Here is a 7,395-nt window from a genome sequence, read left to right on the forward strand (position 1 = left end):
GGCGCTGCGGCCGGGGCCGAGGAGCGCGAAGCTCCGGCACCGCCCACGCGCTCCGGGACACCGAGGCTGGGGAGTCGGCAGCGGCGGTGCCGGGCGGCACGAGGCCGGTCTTCCTCCAGGACCTTCCTCGCCTTCTCGTCTGGGACCCAGAGGCTCCGGTGCAGCCGGCCCCGCCTCTAGGGTACCCTCCGGAGAGCCGCAGTGGCCTGACGCCAGGCAGCCGGGTGACAGTCCCGGGCGCCGGAAGTCGGCCCGGCCCCCAGGGGCAGGCGCACGTGGCGGACGCACGCGCAGAGCCCTCTGGGTGCTGTAGTTCCCAGGGCCTGGCCGCGCGGGAGCCGCGGGTCCGTTCTCCAGGGCCACGGCGGGCGTCCTTCTCCCGAACCCCGCCGGCTGCCCTCGGCGCAGGTTGGGCTGCTGGCCGGGCCACCCGTGCCGAGGACCCCCGGGTCCCAGAGCGCAGCGAAGCAGCCCCGAGACTCAGCCTTGAAGATGCCAAAGTGGAAAGTTCCGAGGGTCCATGGGGAGCCACCAGCAAGGGGCGCAAAGGAGAGAATGTAACGCGGAGGGAGGGTGCTTGAGAGCCAGAGGAGTCTCTGCCTAGAGTTCAGACTTCAAATGTGACCATTTCCTGACCATTTCCTGCTGTGCGCCCCGAGGAGAGGTTTGGACTTCTCTGTGCGTGACTGTGGTGTCAAGAGACCTATTGGTTTCGCCACCTCTACACCGAGAATTGCAGGTCCCTAGCCTAAATCTTTCTTGATTCTGGAATTGTTTCTAGGCGCTGGCCCAAACCATCCATTTTCCTTGTAGACTTGGATTTCAAAAGTACTCTCCCAGTCTTACTTGTCCGTTAGGCCCTCTAGTGCTTGCCTTACCCCACACATCACAATGTTGATTTCCTTTTCTCTCAGACCAATTAACACCAAGGCAGGATGCTCTCAAGGCAGACTGACACTGTTTCTGGCAGAGAATAAAAGGTTTTGTCTTTTAAAAGAGCCCCACAAGGGGGTCAGGGTTGCAGCTCAGTGGTACAGTGCTTGCCTCGCCCTGTGAGGCACTGGGTTTGATCCTCAGCACCACGTAAAAATGAATGAATGAATGAATGAATGAATAAAACGAAGGTTAGAAAAAAGAATGCTTAAAAAAGAGAGAGAGCTCTCCAGTCTGGGCATGGTGGCTCATGGTGGCTCATGCCTATAATCCCAATGACTCAGAAGGCTGAGGCAAAGGAACCTAAATTTCAAGGCCAGCCTTAGAAACTTGGTGAGGCTCTGTCTTAAAAAATAAAAAGGGCTGTAGCTGTACTCGGTGGTAAACCGCCCATGGGGGTTCAATCTTCAATACCAGAAAACAACAAAAACAGAGTAGTTGCAAGCCCTGGCACCATGCTGAAGGATTCTATGTCCTTTACCTGTCACTGAGGAAACCCTGCCATTACCACACCCATTTTCACACTGGAGAACATGAGCCACATGTTCTGGAGCTGACCATTGGCTGGGGTGAGATGTAAACCTACACCTATATGCCTTTAACCACTTCACCATCTCAGGACTTACTTTCAATTCAGCTTTAAATAAAAGAAATGGTTGTGTGCAAAGTGCAATGTCGGGGAGTTAATAAGCTCTCAGTAAGTATTAGCTATTGCCTCACTACTGTTCAAGGTAGGTTTGATTGAAGCACGAGAAGGGCTTCTTGTGTCACTGGCAGGGGAGGGTGTTCCCAGCACAGGGCAGTGCACCCGCCAGGTCTTTATTTGTGTGTGGTGCTGAGGATCGAGCCCAGCGCTCCATGCATGCCAGGCGAGCGTGCTACCCCTTGAGCCACATCCCCAGCCCCCAGCCTGGGTTTTTAAAGTGGGAGAAAGGTTGGGTCTGGCCAAGGGGGCTTCATGAGTGAGAAAGGGAGCCTGGGCATGGGAGTGCTGTGAGGTATTGGAGTCTACAGGCCCCTGAGGAGTTAGATTTCATCCTAGGGCCAGGGCAGGTAAAGTCTGCAGGAGGTGTGAGAAATGGAAAGTTTGGGTTGTCCATTTTCAAAATATAGTATTAAGGCTGGCCCAGTAGGGCACGCCTATAACCTTGGGAGGCTGAGCAGGATGGTGAGTTCAAAGCCAGCCTTAGCAACATAGCAAGGCACTTAGAAACTCAGATCTTCTCTCTAAATAAAATATAAAGGCTGGGGATGTGGTTCGGTGGTTAAGTATCCTGTATTTCTAACAATTTTGGCACCTAAGGTGGGGATCCATTCATCACCTAGGGAGTCCTAGGGACTCCTGCCTTAGAGGAGATGTCTTACGATCTTCTTGTGGCCTCAGAGTGGGGGGCGAAACCTGAGATTCCTGAGGCCAATAGGGGACTCAAAATAAAAAAGTGGATCAGCAGGTTGGGGCTGTAGCTCAGTGGCAGAGCGCTGGGTTGGATCCTTAGCACAACATAAAAATAAAGAAATAAAATAAAGGCATGCTGTCCGTCTACAACTGAAAAAAAAAAAAAAAAGTGGATTAACAACATAGAGAAAGGGCCCTAGCAAGCATTCCAGTGAAGACCAAGGTAGGAAAATCTGTTCCCCAGGAAGAAGCGCCTCCCCAGTGTCAGGACATCTGGAGGCTGTGTGAGTGTGATTGAGATGTGAATGCAAGTCCAAGGAGCTGGATGGGGGTGGGCAAGAGATCCCCAGTAAAAGGGATTGAGCAAATGGGGGGGTGGGATGTGTAAGATACCTCCAGTAAGGGGGGTTGTTATAGGAACCTACAAGAAAAGAGGGAATAAAAATTCTAAGCCTAGAGACAAGGAAGGACAATGGAAAGAGTCCATGTGAAGTCTTCTTTTCCTTTGAAGAGTCCTAAGTAGGGGAAATAAACAGTGGTGATGGCGGGAGTAAACCTGTCCCCATGCAGGATGAATGGCCACCTGAACATTTGATTTTAGAATCCATCACGGCTGACAGACTCTATTCCTAATGTTCCCACCTGCTCTTTTCATGTGTAAGTCATCGTGTAAAAATCTGTGACTGGCTCTATTTTAATTTCTGAAGGGTTAATTTTATTTTTTTGCCTTCTACCTGTATGAATTTAATACCCGGTAAAGAGCTACCAAATCTTTGTTTCTTGTCTGTTGTATGAGTACTTGTGCATTCCTGGATAGTGTACACTGTGCCTATGTATGTGCTTCTAATTATGTACATAGTATCAAAATTGGCTTAGAGATAAATGAGCACTCATGTGATGAATGGATCCAAGTGCCTTTCAGTTGACCTGACTTAAATAAAACTTTAACAACAAGGGTCAATCTAAGTTGGCAAGAGTAAAGATGTCTTTGAGGGCTAGGGTTGTGGCTTAGTGGCAGAGTGCTTTCCTAGCATGTGTGAGATTTTGGTGTTCAATTCTCAGCACCGTGTATGAATAAATAAAATAAAGGTCCATTGACAACTAAAAAAAAAAAAAGATGTATTTGAAATTACAACCTACTTGGTTTTTTTTTCTTTTAATTTTTATTTTTTTGTAGTAGAGCACTTGCCTCGCACAGGTAAGACACTGGGTTCAATCCTCAGCACCACATAAAAATAAATAAATAAAATAAAGATATTGTGTCATCTACAACTAAAAATTAAAAACAAAGAAAACATTAGTTTCTATACAATGTTTAAAGTGCAATGTCCATGGCTTTTAAGGATTTTTCCTTTGGCAGAAACAACTAATTTGAAGTGTTAATTAGACTTGTCTGATACCTTGGTTTTCATGGGAAGATATTTTAGTGTTATTATAGAAATAACTTAAGTTAAACATGGATAAATTAGATTTAACATAATGAATAAACATTTCTAAATGTGTTGGTTAGAGGAGATGTCTGATTAATTTGCAAAGTTAAAATACTAAAACATCGATTAAGTATAAATTCAAGTTCTTTTGCATTTTAATTTAATTTTATTTTTTTAAAGAGAGAGGGAGAGAGAGAGAGAGAGAATTTTTTTAAGAGAGAGAGAGAGAATTTTAATATTTTATTTTTGGTTTTCGGCAGACACAACATCTTTGTTTGTATGTATCTTTGTTTGCCAGGCAAGTGGGCTACCACTTGAGCCACATCCCCAGCCTACATTTTAAATTTATAAGGTAACATATTTGGTTTTGTTAAATGTGTTTTTATACATTGGTAAATTTTAAAAAATGGTAATATTCCTTGTTTCTGGGTCTTAAACTAAAAGTAAGGTTACTATGAGTTATTACACCTGCTAATTCTTTCTTTAATGAATTTTTTTTTAGTTGAACATGGACATAATACTTTTTTTTATTGGTTGTTCAAAACATTACAAAGCTCATGATACATCATCTTTCATACATTTGATTCAAGTGGGTTATGAACTCCCATTTTTACCCCAAATACAAATTGCAGGATAACATCGGTTACACACTCACATTTTTACATAATGGCATATTAGTGACTGTTGTATTCTGCTACCTTTCCTATCCCCTACTATCCCCCCTCCCCTCCCCTCCCATCTTCCCTCTCTACCTCATCTGCTGCTGTTCAATTCTCTCCCTTGTTTTCCCCGACATAATACTTTTATTTTATTTTTATGTGGTACTGAGGATTAAACCCAGTGCCTCACATGTGCCAGGCAAACACTCCACTACTGAGCCCCAGCCCCAGCCCTACACTTGTTCAGGTGTAATTCTATGCATACAAAAAGTTTCAGCTGTATTTTGCTTAAAGTACTGTCAAGAGTGAAGTATTTCATCTTATTATAAAGGTATGCCAGGCACAGAGGAAGACGCCTGTAATCCTAGTGGCTTGGTAGGAGGATCTCAAGTTCAAAGCCAGCCTCAGCAACTTAGCAAGGCACTAAGCAACTTAGTGAGACCCTGTCTCTAAATACAATATTTTAAAAAGGGATAAAGTGAGACCCTGACTCTAAATACAACATTTTTGAAAAAGCTAAAGTGGTTTGGGAGGCTGAGGCAGGAGGATCTCAAGATCAAAGCCAGCCTCAGCAAAATTGAAGTGCTAAGCAACTCATTGAGACCCTGTCTCTAAATAAAACACACAAAAAAGGGGCTGAGGGTGTGACTCAGTGGTAGAGTGCTCACCTCTTTATACGTAATTGAGTCGAAAAATCTGTGAGTCTTTGTGGATGTAAAATAGACCACAAAGATATTTTAGTGTTATTATAGAAATTACATTTCTTGGTTCAAAGTTATTATACAAACAATTTTTGGTCCTATTCATTTCATTTTGTATTTTCCTTATAGAATTGTATAAGTGTTGCCTTTATTTGTATGTGGTGCTGAGGATCAAACCCAGCGCCTCACACGTGCTAGGCAAGCACTTTACTGCTGAGCCACAACCTCAGCCTCAATCTGTTGGATGTTTGAAACCAAAACTTAGAAACCAAAGTTAAGCAACTAAAAGCCAAGGAAAAAGCAGCCAATGTTTGGCTCTTGCGATGACTTTAGAGTCAGCCAGGATCCAGGGAATGAGGGACTCCTTCTAGGGGTACTGTTTCCAGTGTCACCTGAGATCCTGATCAAGGTGGAGAGAACAGGAAGCCAACCAGTGCACATTTTGCAAAGAATAGGGTCCCTGGAGAGGGAAACGTGCCTGAGGCTTCCAAGGGAAACTACATGTGGTCTGCAAGACCCCAACTCAATTTGGCAGATGTTACAATTAGTAGAGGAAAAACTAAAGGAGCCAAGAAACTTCTCACAAGTTCCCAAGAATGAGCCCTAACAAAACTCGGCTGACTCTTAACAGTTGGTAGGAAAAAAAATCAACTTTGACCAACTTGGTCTTAAACATGTGGCAGGAGAATATAACCAAAACATAGCCATACATGGACTCTTTTTTGTTGTTTTTGGACTAGGGACTGAGCCAAAGAGTACATGATAATTGAGTCACACTACCAGTCCTTTTTTATTTTATTTTATTATTTTTTTAGTTGTAGCTGGACACAATATCTTTACTTTATTTATTTATTTTTATGTGATGCTGGGGATTGAACCCAGCACCTCACACGTGCTAGGTGAGTGCTCTACCGCTGAGCCCCGGCCCCAGCCCCAGCCCCTTTATTTTTTATTTTGAGAAAGGATCTTACTAAATTTTTTAGGGCCTCGATAAACTGCTTAGGTTGACTTTGAACTTTCAATCCTCCTGCCTCGACCTCCCAAGTTGGTGGGATTACAGGAATACACCACGGCACCAGTCATACATGGACATTTAAAATAAGACGATGGTTCCATTACTGTTACCTCAGATGCCTATTCGTATCAGTCCTCCTGAAATTAAGTAAAACTGGGAGGTTATAAAGGGAGGATTTTTATACAGGAGTGTCTGATAAAATATCACAAAAATCTCCAAGTCACAAGTTTTTTCTAAGTCAATTTGCGACCTACAAATCTTCCTAACTCTTCCCTAGGCAGACTTGACCTGTGTCTCTGTTTTGGTTTTTGTTTTTTGCTAGCACGATTATTATGAGCTGCCTTCAGACTCTTCTTTTGGAGTTCTCAGTTCATCACTTCAAGCTTGGCAACTTGATTTCAATCAAGACCTGAAAAGAAGACAAGCTTTGGGGCTGGGGTTGTGGCTCAGTGGTAGAGTGCTCGCTTAGCATGCACAAGGCACCGGTTCGATCCTCAGCACCACATAAATGTAAAATAAAGATATTGTATCCACCTAAAGCTTAAGAATAAATATGAAAAAAAAGAAGAAGAGAAGCTGAAAAGGACTAAACTCACCAGGATTGCTATCTAAACTGCTAAAGAGGAGAGAATCCATGACTGTGGGCAGTTTCCACCTCAAAAAGTAAACATGTCTAGATGGATGGCAATACCAAAAGGTACAAGAACAAAAATGAAAATGAGACCAAAAGGTATAAAAAGAAAAAAAAAAAAAGAGACTTGTGAAAAATAGAAAGTTCCGTGGTCCATTTTTCAGAATATAGTATTTAGCCTTAATTGGGTTATAATATCCAATTATAGCCACGTTTAATTACAGCCCTTCCCTCTGCTTGCCTCAATTTAATAAAATTAGCCAATCGTAGATTGTAACTCCAAGCTCCTTCCATCAGAGCAAGGGCAGTGCTGCTCTAGAGATGAAAACACTGAAGGGTGCTTCCTCCCAGACTGGAGCACACCCTGCTGTGGAAGTAAAGTTGGCCTTACCGAGCTGCTACTGAGCTGCTTCCAAGCAGGCTTGGTCCATGCTGGCCTCCCGGTGTTTCTAACAGCCAGTGTGGAGCCTCTGTGGTACTGTGGCTGGAGCTGGGTCTCCCTGCATCGCTCAAGGTGTATGGAGTAGCTGGAGGAAAGAAAGAAAAGGGGGGAAAATGAAATTAAAAGTATCTCTTGGGAGGGTTAGGCCCTTCTCTCTGTCAGAATCATAGTGGTATAACCTCTTCTGT

Source organism: Urocitellus parryii, chromosome 15, assembly GCF_045843805.1.
Source record: "Urocitellus parryii isolate mUroPar1 chromosome 15, mUroPar1.hap1, whole genome shotgun sequence".
Classification (NCBI taxonomy): domain Eukaryota; kingdom Metazoa; phylum Chordata; class Mammalia; order Rodentia; family Sciuridae; genus Urocitellus; species Urocitellus parryii.